The following is a 14448-nucleotide window of genomic DNA, read 5'->3' on the forward strand; positions in this document are numbered from 1 at the left end:
GATCTTGATGATGTTGCTCCTAATCCTTTGCCAGAATTTACACAGCACCCTCTCAGGTCATCCGTTGAAGTTGGCCAAATGAGGGACCAATTTGCGGCCTACTTCAACTCAGATGTAGGACGGGTGGAATGGCAAGAGGAAATGTTGTAAAAAATTTTTATTGCATGTTGCTGGTATGTTAATAAAAAAAAACTGTTTTGATACCTGTACTGAGTGCATTCTCAGTTTTTACACTCCCAATACCATTAGCAAGTAGCCAGGTGTATCAGTGAATTTATGATGCTGTGTTTTGTGCATCATGAATTCACTAATACTCCTGAGTAGGTAACTCTCTACATTCGTGTAATATTGCACAGTCTGGATACAGCAAGGTTCCCCAATTTCAGTCCTCAAGGTCCACCAACAGATCATGTTGTAATGAAATAAAAAGAGGATTCCATACAACATGATTTGTTGGTGGCCCATGAGGACTGGATTTGGATAACCGTGCAATATTACAAGAATGTAGAGATTGCTGTTTAAAAGACAAGTCATGTAGATTTGTTGCGTTGACAACACATATCTCCAAGACTGACACAAGAAACATGTCAGTAATGGAGATATCTGGTGGCAAAAACGCTAAGTGTACAGCGCAGTGTGTGTAGTTGGCGATAGACACAGTAACCAATCCAGATTTTGTGAAAGCACAAGTGCACATTTATTTTGTAACAAAAAATATATATATTTTATTAGGAATGACGTTTCGGGGAAGTTTGGGATACTTTGGGTGTGTGGAGAGACGAGGAACGACTGGAGGTTGAGGAAGGGGTTCTAGGAGAAGGGGCGACGAAAGTACTGGGGGAAGGGAGCTCTGGAATGGACAAGGAGGCATGTTGAGAGACATTAGGAGGAGAGGGTGGATGGACGAAAAAAGTTTTTTTTTTTTTTTTTTTTTTTTTCCCTTTGGCGCAGGAATATCCTGCCCGAACCGACTGGCAGCCTGTGAACGCCTTACTTTTGTTGACCGCCTGGTGACGGTGGACTGTGGCGTTGCCCTGTAAAAAGGGAATGCGGATCACCACTTTGCTGCTCTGTGGTGGTGGTGTCGGTGCTGCTGCAAGTGGCAGTGCTATTAGAAGGGGAGAAAGTTGGGTCAGTGCTCCGAGCAGGCGGCTGCCTGTCTGGGATCTCAGCCAAATTTATTTGGGGACTCTGAGGAGGAGAATTGGTGGCGGTTATCTTTCAATGAGGAGTGGTGGTGGTGCTCCTTAGATGTGGAGTGCTGGCGGTGCTCTGTTGCTGAGGAGGGCTGGCGGTGCTCTGTTGCTGAAGAGTGCTGGCGGTGCTCCTTTGGTGTTGACTGGTGGTGTCAGTGACCCAAGCAGGTTCTGTTGTGGTTTGGCTCCAAGCTGGTGGTGCTTTGGCGGTGGTGGTGCTCCATACAGGAGCAGCGCTTGACATGGTGGTGGTGGCGGAGGAGTGTCCAGCAGCACTCAGACTTGGGGTGGTGTCTGGCTTAGCTGGGAATGCAGGTGGCCGTGCAGTGGTATGCAGCAGGAGTCGGTAGTGTGGTAAAGCGAGTCAGCGTTGGAACTGTTGGAAATGACACCACTGACTGCTGAGCATACCGATTCTGCTGCATAGCCTGCAAGTAAGCAGTGTTGCAGGCCTGTAACACACTCAGCTGTTGCTCAGGACTAAGGTGTTCTGCCGTGCCCTGTTCAATTTTACTGAAAAAATGGTGCGCCGGTCTGTTGAGGTCAGCCTCTAGACAGTCAAGGCGCTGGTCGACAGAGTGCAAGTGGTGTTCCATGTGGTTAAAACCACGTTCCATCAGGGAAAAAACGCTTTCCGTTCTGGCGGACAGCGCCTTGAGGCTGGCCTGAAAGGCCTCGCTCAAGTGCATGAACTCGGGCATAACAGGCCTGTCCAAGGTCCTCTGCCGCTGGCGGGTAGTGCCCGCTTAACCAGTGACAGAGACCTGGGACAGGGGAACACCTGATGGACCATCTTCCTGGTCACCAGCTGTCTGTGTTGCTGACCTGCAAGATGCTTCCTGGCTGTCGGATGGCTGGGACTGGTCCGAGGTCGATCGATGAAGAACCGCTCCCGGGACAGGTTGCAGGGTGCTGCTCCAAGTGCTGTGGAAAGAAAGGGAAAACATTAGTATCATGTATTTACAAGAAGCATCACCTGTTGAATTGAAAAGCACATAGTAATAACAAAAAAAAACTTATGCTCTGCTGGCCAGGACCGGTCTCAGGAAAGCCAACTCTTGATAGTAGCGGTACTTTCTTCTGCGCCTTGGCGCTGAACCACTCCGAACCTGTCCCTCAGCACGAACATCAGTGTTGAAGCGGTCCTTCATCGAGCGCCAACGTGTGCGTATTTTGTTCACTGTTGGGGAAAAAAAAAAAAAAACAAAAACAAAATAAAATTATAAAATGCACTTAAGGCAACTTAAATATCAGCATACACAACAGATTGAACTTTTCACTACAATATATCTTGCCATAAAAGCACCAGCACCATCGGGACAAAAAATCAATGCAGTATCACAGAGCATCTTTATACTTCCTGAACGCCCTTTTGGAAGCTGCAGAGGCACTGTCCCAGCCATCCATCATAGCTGCGGCCACCTCATTCCAGAGCTGCCGGGTCACCACTGTGTCTTTGTACTGCTGGTCACGGCTGTCCCACAACGGGATACGCTCCTCAACGAGGCGGATCAGGTGCTCGTTGTCGATGTAGACTTCTTCGTCATCCCGTTGTGGAACCTAGTAAAAAAGAAATATTAGAATGTTTGTAATTTTGGAGAATGAAAAAGATAGAAAAAGAAACAGGGAAGAAGCAAGATAAAAGATGAAAATAAAGACAGAAAAAAAAAGGCACATTATATACTCACATTGCGTCTCCTCGCCATGACTTGACTACGCTGCTCCCGCTCAGACTGCTCCCGCACTCCATCCTCACTGCCCGTGTCCGATGTCTGTAACGAAATCAAAAGTTAAAACACATTTCTAGAGGCAGCTATACTTACCCAAAGGCAGCAAGATTGTCACCTCACGATCAGCTTGGGCCAGTTCTTGCCAAGATGGCGAATAGACCGATCCAGAAGAAGACATGCTGAAATGAAAACAAAATAAACATTAGTACATTTTAAAATTGTACAGGACACACAGACATTATGTTGAAGAATACTCACATTTTGGCTCCTGAAGCTTGAATCCACACTTGGAAGGCTCTTCTGGGCTTTTGTCTGCTCTCTGCAAGGCTGTCTGTAGAGTAATTGTCTGACCCTGAAGACACCTTTTATCTACACTCCTCCCAAACAATGTTGCTTGTTTAGGGGGAGTTTTAGACATTGTCTAGACATTGTTTACTCAAAGTGCTTGCGCGCATAAGGCGCTGACATACGCGGTGCCAAGCTCTCGTCAGCGATCACATAGACTGTAATGCTATTTTTGGGCGCACATCGAGTGCACGCGTGCGATTAATTTTTTTTTATAAGTATGTAGCCGGAACAAAAAATGCAACATGTAGCGTTCGGCGCGTCTGGGCGCACACCTGTAAAATGCGCAGCGCACGCTAAATGCTGATGAGCGCGAACATTCGCAAGACCCTGTGATCACCATGTTAAAGATAGGGGAACATTGCGCGTGCGCCCGATAGCGCGCGATCAAACGCTAGTGTGAAACCAGCCTAAGTTGCATTGCAAATATGCGGCTAACAAAACGCAATGTGTGAACATAGCCAAAGAGTCAACAACTCCAGCTTTTGCCATTCTACGTACTGTAAACCAAAGATAAGGAGAAATTTGATACCCAAGTATAAACATATTGTGCTATATATGGTTCAAGTAGACACCAGAAACTATAAATAAACTGCTTGAACACTAAAGATTCAAAAAAAAAAATAATAAAAAAAAATATAGAAATAGGGTCCCCTATCCTCCCCCGGTACCTCCCGGTGGTCCTCGTGCATCCTCCGGTGAGCGCCGCCATCTTTGTCCGGAAGAACATGGCGGGCGCATTCATTCATTGTACATTTTGATCAATGTGATAGGGTTTATCACAGTGATCAAAATAAGAATAGTAAATAACCTCCCCCTTAGTTAGGGAAATATAATAAAATAAAGAAAATATATTTATTTAAATTTTTCCATTTGGGTTAGAGGTGTGTTGGGGTTAGGGTTGGAGTAGAATTGCGGGGTTTCCACTATTTAGGCACATCAGGGGGTCTCCAAACGTGACATGGCGCCACCATTGATTCCAGCCAATTTTGCGTTCAAACAGTCAAATGGTGCTTCCTCCCTTCCGAGCCCAGACGTGTGCCCAAACAGTGGTTTACTCCAACATATGGGGCATCAGCGTACCCAGAACAAATTGCACACCAACTTTGGGGGGGTCTAATTTCTCCTGTTACCCTTGGGAAAATTAAAAAAATAGCGGGCTAAAAAATCGCTTTTGTGGAAATTTTATTTTTTTATTTTTACAGCTCTGCGTTATAAACTTCTGTGAATCACCTGGGGGTTCAAAGTTCTCACCACACATCTAGATAAGCTCCCTGAGGGGTCTCGTTTCCAAAATGGGGCCACTTGTGGGGAGTTTCTACTGTTTAGGCACATCAGGGGCTCTGCAAACGCAACATGACGCCCGCAGAACATTCCATCAAAGTCTGCATTCCAAAATAGCGCTCCTTCCCTTCTGAGTTCTCCCATGTGCCCAAACAGTGGTTCCCCTCCACATATGGGGTATCGATGTACTCAGGACAAATTGCACAACTTTTGTGGTCCAATTTCTCCTGTTAGCCTTGTGAAAATAAAAAATAGCGGGCTCTCCAAACGCAACATGGCGTCCGATTTCAATGCAGAATTGACTGGAATTGAGAAAGTCAAATGGCGCTCCTTCCGTTCCAAACCCTGCCATGCACCCAAACAGTGGTTTACCCCCCACATATGCGGTATCGGCGTATTCAGGAGAAGTTGCACAACAAATTTTGTGGTTCGTTTTCTCTTTTTACACGTTTAAGTTAAATGTTAATTTTTTCCTTCCACATTGCTTCAGTTCCTGTGAAGCACATAAAGGGTTAATAAACTTCTTGAATGAGGTTTTGAGCACCTTGAGGGGTGCAGTTTTCAGAATGGTGCCTCTTTTGGGTATTGTCTGTCATATTGACCTCTCAAAGTGACTTCAAATGTGATGTGGTCCTTAAAAAAAAAAAAAAAAAGGTTTTGTAAATTTTGTTGTAAAAATGACAGATCGCTGGACAACTTTTAACCCTTATAACTTCCAAACAAAAAAAAATTTTGGTTCCAAAATTGTGCTAATGTAAAGCAGACATGTGGGAAATGTTATTTATTAAGTATTTTTTGTGACATATCTCTCTGATTTAAGGGCATAAAAATTAAAAGTTTGAAAATTGCAAAATTTTAAAAATTTGCCATGTTTCCGTTTTTTTCATAAAACGCAAGTCATATTGAAGAAATTTTACCACTAACATGAAGTAAAATATGTCACGAAAAAACATTCGCGGGATCCGTTAAAGCGTTCCAGAGTTATTATCTCATAAAGTGACAGTGGTCAGAACTGTAAAAATTGGCCTGGTCATTTAGCTGCAAATTGGCTCTGTCACTAAGGGGTTAAAATCCCCCAGAAAATCACAAGTCATGATAAAAGACAATAATATACAATTAAAGACAGGGGTAGCAGGCCACCACGTGTGGCATCAACCTGAATAGATGATCCTTTGGTATATGGTAAGGCTACTTTCACACTTGCGTATGGCTGGTCTGCATATGGCTGCATTCTTCCTCCCTTAAGCTCCGCCTACTTCCACATGCATCCTGCGTACCTATCTTTTAACATTGGGTACGCGTTCTCGTGGGGCGGGTGGGCACGTAAAAACGCCGCCTGTGGACGCATTCACATACAACGCATGTCCCTGCGTACCTAATGTTGAAGATAGTTACACAGGATGCATGCGGAAGGAGGCGGAGCTTAAGGGAGGAAGTACGCAGCCATACGCAGACCAGCCATACGTACGTGTGAACCCAGCCTAACATCTGGACGCCGCACAAGTGTGCAGCGCCAACCCACAGCCTTTATTGACTGTGGGCACACACCCTGAGGGATAGGTTCTCGCAAGGGTGTTAAATTGGTCAGAGTTTCATCCAGAAAGGTGAAGGAATTGTCATCCATGCGCAGTCCATATGCAATGTTAATTTACAGGACCATTTAGAGTTACCACAGAATTGTAATCTATCCATAAAACTTGGATGCTATACTGTGGCTTTTTTATGCACCTATAGACTTGAATGGGTTAGTTTCATCCGATTTACGGAAGACACTCGTGCATGCTCTGATTTTTATTTATTTTTTTTTTTCCACACAGTTTTGGTGAGTGAAAAAATCAGTCATTTGCGCCGCCTCATTGAATAACATTGGTACGAGGGCTAGCTATTCTTTTCACAGCCAGCACTCTGGCCAAAAATCCAGTCGTGTGAATAAGCCATGAGAACATGTCGTCGTCTTCTTCTCCACACATAAAGCCCTCAGTGACTCGCCTAGTCTGAGTGGTGATGGATATTGGGAAAGACGGCAATTGATATGGTATTAAATCTTGTACATAATCAGGAGAGAAGACATTTTTACTGAGACATCTTTAAACATTTTTTTCTCTGTTTGCCTTGTACAACTGGTGTGTGGCACTGTCTTTGCTGGCTGCAAAATGAGTTGATTGATAATAACATGAAAGACAAGTTGAATTTTTGTGGTCCGAAGGAAGATGAGTGGGCAGCATGGTGGCCTAGTGGTTAGCACTGCATCCTTGGAGCGCTGGGATTCAAGGTTCCAATCCCACCAAGGACATCTGCAAGGAGTTTTTGTTCTCGCCATGTTAGTGTGGGTTTCCTCCCACACTCCAAACACATACTGATAGGGAATCTAGATTGTGTTCCTCAATAGTAATGGTAATGTATGTAAGTGCTATATAAGATCTAAATTTTCCCATCAGAATGAGCTCATAGGTTGTTAAAATGAAATTTGTAATGCTTCTTTTCACACCTGTAGGAAATGCCTTCTTTATAAACTCACTAATGTTGTGTTCTGAGGGCCCTATTGTAAAATATGCCTGGCTCTGTGTGCCCATCTTCACGGTGGCCGGGTGCTGGAGCTGCCTATACATTGCATGCATTATTCTGGTCTGTAACATGCTGCAATCACCCTTGTGTTCCGGCACACTGGCTAGAGTAGGTCTGTGTGCTGTCTGTTCGGTGTGGGGTCTGTGGTGCACATAGACTGAACATGCCCCAAGTCCAGGTCTACACACTAGTCTATATTGCCTGAGTGTGTTGGTGTGGCGTGCTGATCTCCTGGAGTGTTTCTTGATGTCACATCATTAGGTGATTCTCTATAATCCTGCAGTCATCATCTATTACCTGGAGCTGAGTGGAGAAGGGAAGAGCAATGTCTCAGCACTGGGTAGGTCAATAGACTAGGTGACGAAAGCAAATGACGTACAGTGTGAGAAACGAACGCCAGTGTCACATAACCCTTTACTTTAGCCAGTGTCATACATCCGCATACACTTAGGACACGCATAGAGGCTCATCCACCCATCTGATTGCGAAATAATTCTGCCTCGTGGTGAAAGAACGAGTGTTGAGGTGCTGCTAATCAGCCAGGTATGAAAGGTGTGACCCACCGGGTTTCATGCATAAATGTCGGCTTATCTGTAAATACTTTCCTTTTGTACACTTAAAAATATTTATATTAGTTATACATTAGGGCATAATGACAAGTGGTAGATGCATTATAGAAAGGTTTGTCACTGGAGATCAGTGTGCATAGATTTCTGCTGTGAATGGGATGTACAGTCAAAGAAACTCCCGCTACGTGTGAGTAAATGTTCTCGGGTGACATTACCGGTTATGGGATCTGTCAGTCTCCATGCCAGCACTGTCTATGTGAGGATTTAAATGCAGCTCCCTTGGTGTTCCTTAAAGCTCCTGAATTCTAGCAGGAGCGGGTTGGATCCTTGGCTGTCACTGAGGAGACAGATGTAGTCAGGCCGTGGGAATTCTGCTGCCTGTATTGGACCTTGGGATCCGAAAGCCAACACTTATTAGCTGTCCACTTGACTATAATAACCAGTTGAATTAACTCTCTAGGTTATTTAGTGTGACCATGCCCAAAGTCACTGTTTTCTATATTCATGCTTCAAATTTTTATAAAAAGTACATAGTAATTTTTAGCATTTTTCAACACCTTTTTGTTCATATAGCGTGTGTATAAATAGCAAACAATTAGAATTGAATCATTGATTTCAGGTTTTTCATTCAATCTCACTGCTGCAGTTGTATAATATCCAGCCCCACTTGATGCTGTCTGCCTTTTTGAATGTTTGTGAAAGAATAACTCATTCTAAGAAGCTCTCTGAATTCTGCCATTTTACTATAATAGGATGCCATTGTTGTATCTAGTCAGTTCATGAAATTTCTTCCTTCATAAATAATCTACGATCACCTGTGGGAGCTATTATTCAAAAGTGGAAGTGTTTAGGAACCACAAAAAAGCACCAACAAAGTGGAGTGTGTGTGTGTGTGTGTGTGTGTGTGTGTATATATATATATATATATATATATATATATATATATATATATATATATATATATATATATATATATATATATTTTTTTTTTTTTTTTGTAGTTGATGTGGTTTACACACGTCAGTAAGAGTTTTGATCCACTCCTCTCTGCAGATAATCTCTAAATCATTATGATTTGGAGGCTGTCACTTGGCAACTCGGAGCTTAAAGGGAAGGTGCCGCAATTTTATATAATTTGCAAAAAAAGAGTAAGTAACAAAACATGTTGTTTCAGCAAATGTTGTACTAACCAGGATTTATGGTTTGTTTGTAGTAATGTTTTAATGTAGCCACTGGGCGCTGCCATCTTGATTTGCAGATCTGTGGAGGACTCATACAGTCTGCAAATATGGCCGTCCCTGGACATAGGAGACTGCGGTCGGCTCCCGACCCCACCATGCAGCCTCATTAGCAGTGAACTGGGCACGCCCCTGTGGGCTGCACCATTCACTGCTGTAGGTGTGGCTGGGCGCCATTTTACTGTAGCCCAGTGCTATCTGCTGAGCTCCACTTTCTGCACCGTGCTTCCAGCTCCACTGTTCTCCTGCTCTGTCTCCGCCTCCTCACACACAGCCCCAGTGATCTCCGGTAATCTGACACCTTTGCTTTTATGAGAGCTTTTATGGCTGTCTGAGGAGGACAGTGACATATACAGCCCATAGTCTAGTGTATAATTGGGGGGGGGGGGGGGGGGCTGGAAGTTTCACCAGTGTGGGCATATCTGTAATACTGTCTGGTGTGATACTGACTGCTGAGCCGTGTATCTATTCCTCTCCTGTGTGATGCTGACTGCTGAGCCGTGTATCTAATCCTCTCCTGTGTGATGCTGACTGCTGAGCCGTGTATCTAATCCTCTCCTGTGTGATGCCTGCTGAGCCGTGTATCTAATCCTCTCTTGTGATGCTGACTGCTGAGCCGTGTATCTAATCCTCTCCTGTGTGATACTGACTGCTGAGCTGTGTATCTAATCCTATCCCATGTGATACTGTCTGCAGAGCTGTGTATCTAATCCTATCCCGTGTGATACTGCTCTCCTGAAATACTCTGTGCTGCTGTCACCCTGCTGGTTTTATGTGTGATCTACATCAGGGTTCCCCAACTCCAATCCTCAAGGCCCACCAACAGATCATGTTTTCAGGATTTCCTTAGTATTGCTCAGGTGATAATTGCTTCATCTGTGCTATACAAAGGAAATCCTGAAAACATGACCTGTTGGTGGGCCTTGAGGACTGGAGTTGGGGAACCCTGATCTACATGGTGGTATTGTGTATGATCTATATGGCGGCATTATGTGTGAAGTATATGGCGGTATTATGTGAGAACACTATGGCAGTATTATCTGCTAAAAGCATTCTAGGGTGGTTCTGGCTGAGCACCTGCACACGGGTCAGGGGTAATAGGTGCAGTCAGGGGAGGGCTGGGGAGGCAGCTGAAGAGAGGGGTCTCATTTTTATCGCTACTGTATGGCGACATTTCCCCCCCGCCTGCTTCCCAGCGTCACACTGGACTTCGCCTGTCGCCTCGCTTTCACACATCACCAGGACAGAATCTGAGGAGGGGAATGGGGTCTTTGCATGCAAAGTCTGGATCAGAACAGGCCATCAATCAGCAGAAATGTTTCCTGGATTTCTGTAGTGCTGTCACCCTGCTCCTCCCCCATATATCTCCCTCTGTGCCCCCCATAGACCAGCACACTGCTCTCCTGAAATACTCTGTGCTGCTGTCACCCTGCTCCCAGAATCCTTCCTGCCTGCCATCCTCAGTGACCGAAGACCCCATTCCTCTCCTCAGATCCTGTCCTGGCGATGTGTGAAAGCGAGGCGACAGGGGCCTGATATATGGTGGAAGGAGCAGAGTGACAGCAGCACAGAGTATTTCAGGAGAGCAGTGTGCTGGTCTATGGGGGGCGCCCTGTTCGGTGCCAGGGATTGTACATAGAGCGCTGTGTTTTATACACATGGATGGACCGTCTGCTTGTCTGCTCCACAGAAATCCAGGAAACATTTCTGCTGATTGATGGCCTGTTCTGATCCAGACTTTACATGCAAAGACAGTCAGTAACTTTGCAGGCCCCATCAAAATGGCTGCTCACTGTGTTCCTAGATGTCATAGGTTTTTGTGCCAGATTTTAGTAGCTGCTCCCCCTAGTGTTAACAAGTGGAAATGCCAAACTTTTTAAAATTATTTTTCATATTTTGCAAAATTAAAAACAAATGATAATATTTTTTAAGAAAATGTAAACATTAATTCTTTACATTTTTTCAATTGCTGAAAAATTTTTTTTTGGATGGCACCTTCCCTTTAAACTCCCTCCATAAGTTTTCTATGGGATTAAGGTCTGGAGACTGGCTGGGCCACTCCATGACCTTAATGTGCTTCTTTTTGAGCCACTCCTTTGTTGCCTTGGCTGTATGTTTTGGGTCATTTTCTTGCTGAAAGACCCAGCCACGACCCATTTTTAATGTCCTGGAGGAGAGAAGGGGATGTCACTCACGATTTTATGGTGCATGGCTCCATCCATTCTCCCATTGATGAGGTGAAGTAGTCCTGTGCCCTTAGCAGAGAAACACTCCCAAAAAATAATGTTTCCACCTCCATGCTTGACAGTGGGGACGGTGTTCTTTGGGTCATAGGCAGCATTTCTCTTCCTCCAAACACGGCGAGTTGAGTTAATGCCAAAGAGCTCAATTTTTGTCTCACCTGACCACAGCACGTTCTAATAATCATTCACAGAATCATCCAGGTGTTCATTGGCAAACTTCAGATGGGCCTGCACATGTGCCTTCTTGAGCAGGGGGCACTGCAGGATTTTTAACCTTTACGGCGTAATGTGTTACCAGTGATTTTCTTGGTTACTGTGGTCCCAGCTACCTTGAGATCATTAACAAGTTCCTCTCCTGTAGTTTTAGGCTGATCTCTCCTCTTCCTCATGATCAGTGATATCCCACGAGTTGAGATTTTGCATAGTGCCCCAGATCGATGTCAATTGACAGTCATTTTGTATTTCTTCCATTTTCTTACTATTGCACCAACAGTTGTCTCCTTCTCACCCAGCATCTTGCTTATGGTTTTGTAGCCCATTCCAGCTTTGTGCAGGTCTATGATCTTGTCCCTGACATCCTTAGAAAGCTCTTTGGTCTTGCCCATGTTGTAGAGGTTAGAGTTTGACTGATTAACTGAGTCTGTGGACAGGAGCCTTTTATAAAGGTGACTATGTAAGATACCTGTCTTTAATGCAGGTGATGAGTTGATTAGGAGCATCTAACTGGTCTGTAGGAGCCAGAACTCTTAGGGTGTGTGCACATGTTGCGGATTCTGCTGCAGAATCGTCTGCGCAGATTTGTCTAAATCCGCAGGTCAAAAGACCTGCGGATTAGCCTGCTGTTTTCCCCTGCGGTTTGACACCTGTCATGGAGCAGGTGCCAAAGTGCTGCGGAATCCGCACAAAGAAGTGACATGCTGCGTATTTAAATCCGCAGCAAATCCGCGCGGAAAACTCCGCATCGTGGGCACTGCAGTTTTCAATTTACAGAGACTAAAAGGGTACTGTACAACGCAGCAGAAACTGCTGCAGATCCGCAGGGTCAAGACTGTTCTTGTCTTTCTCAGTGGGCAAACTTACAAAATCGGCAAGGGATTAAAAGCTTATTTCCCCCCACTTCACTGATAGATACAGTATATAATATATATTGTTCTTCTGACTCCATAACTGTAGAGCCCAAACTTTCTATGGCATGAACATCGCTGACTCTGGAGAAATGGGAATCTATTCTGTGGATTTAGCCAATCACGCTTCTCTATCTGATGGAGGAATCTTGGTTTGGTGAATGCTAGGAGGACGATACCTGTCTGATTGCATTGTCCAACTTTAAAGTTTAGTGGAAGAGAAATGTTTTTTTTTTCCCAAAAAAAGTTTGTCTAGGCCCTTTAGTTCCAGTGAAAGGAAATATTAAATCACACTTAGGACAACTATGCGCTTCCAACTTTTTGGGAACCGTAGGGAGCGCATGTACGGTAAATGAGGCTGTGTGCACACGCTGCGGAAAAGGTGCGGATTCATCCGCGCGGATTTTGTACAATCCGCAGGTCAAAAGACCTGCGGTTTTACCTGCGGATTGCTCTGCGGTTTTGCCCTGCGGTTTTTCATCTCCTCAATGGAGGAGATGGCAAACCGCAGGAGAATCCGCAGAAAGAATTGACATGTCAATTCTTTCTGCGGATTGAAAACCGCAGATAATCCGCGCGGAAAATTCCGCACCGTCTGCACTGCGGTTTTTGATTCCCATAGGGAATCATTGTACTGTACACCGCAGCAAAAACTGCTGCGGGTCCGCAGCGGCCAAAACCGCTGCGGAACCGCAGCAAAATCCGCAGCGTGTGCACACAGCCTAAAGCATTCCAGCACGCCTATGCCTCTGGTTCATAAACCAATGTCCATAAAGGCATGGTATGGTGAGTTTATTGTGGAAAGCTTGACTGACCTACACAAAGCCCTAAACTCACCCCAATAGAACACCTAAAATAACGACTAACATCCGTGTGTGGTTCTCTTCTGCATGCATGGTCAAACACTTCCACAGATGCACTGTAAAATTTAGTAGATGTCTCTCCCAGAAGAGAATTGACTATTAAAGCTACAAAGGAGAAACCAACTCCATGTGAAATGAGTTGTCCTCGACTCAGACAACCCCTTCTCATTTAGTATATTCCACCGTGTAGAATAAAAACTGCCTGTACTCACATTCCGCACATTTCCTGGCACATCGTCGCTGGGGCTCAAGTAATGTTGTTTCACGTGAGCCGTGCAGCCAATCACTGGCAGCTAATAATGGGCTGCTTCACTGTCCCTTCCTTTGCACTTACCTGATATCCAGAGGAAGTCCGAGAGGAGCAGCAATTCTGACTTGCTCCAAACATAGATTTCCTCTGGAGGAGTGAGAGTGATGCAGTTGCGGAGTAGAACATCACTGAAACACACGTCACGTACACCTTAGCATGTTATTAATGGTTGTCTGAGGAATGTTCTGGCATGATGAATGTCATTGTGCATAACCGGAAAAAAATAAGCTGGAGTACACGTTGGTATGCATGTAAAATAGGAGCATGTTCACACTGGTCATCAAACAGACAAAACCCAAGACAGAAACAAAATAAATACCCTGCTGTAAGTAAAAGCAATTGTGCATAGAAATAACATGAGGTACTTGGTAAACACTGTTTTTAATTAAAAAAAAAAAAAAAAAAAAAGCATAAAAGCCATCCCACTAATGTCAAGGTGTATCCACAATCGGGCTGGTCCTACACTCCAATATTAAGGGTATGTGCTCACATTGCAGGTTAGTGTGCGGAATTATCCGCACAGAATCCCCATCTCGTGGCAGAAAATGCAGGTAAAAACGCTGATTTCATGCGGATTAGAGATATTTTTTTTTTATGTGCCACATTGGAAACCGCTGCTGCAGATCCGCAAACAGAATTGACATGCTGTGGAAAAAAACCCGCTGCAAATCTGCTCAGATTTTTCCACAGCATGTGCACAGCAATTCTTAATTTACCATAGACTAACATTGCCTGGGCACTACACTGCAGATTTAATGCAAATCCGCGCGGCAAAAAATGCTGCGGATCCGCATCAAAGTCCGCAACGTGTGCACATAGCCTTAAACCTTACCCTGCGTCATAGTGACATTCTGTATAAATAAGGGATGAGCAGGACCGGGTCCCAAGCATGGCATTTGTTTAGGTTGTTTGTCTTCTGTTTTTATGTACTTGTTTTCAAGATCTGCGAGGCAACTTCCTTTGCATTTGCCAACCAATGAC

General features: G+C 44.6%; 1 protein-coding gene across 2 annotated transcripts in view; it reads left to right on the forward strand.

Moving 5' to 3' along the window:
- PHTF2 (putative homeodomain transcription factor 2) overlaps positions 1–14448 on the forward strand; it is a 205396-nt gene that overhangs the window by 12394 nt on the left and 178554 nt on the right. The gene's annotated exons all lie outside the window — the stretch shown is intronic.

The sequence above is a fragment of the Dendrobates tinctorius genome, unplaced genomic scaffold (genome assembly GCF_039654945.1).
Source record: "Dendrobates tinctorius isolate UK_male_01 unplaced genomic scaffold, ASM3965494v1 ptg000176l, whole genome shotgun sequence".
Taxonomy (NCBI): Eukaryota; Metazoa; Chordata; class Amphibia; order Anura; family Dendrobatidae; genus Dendrobates; species Dendrobates tinctorius.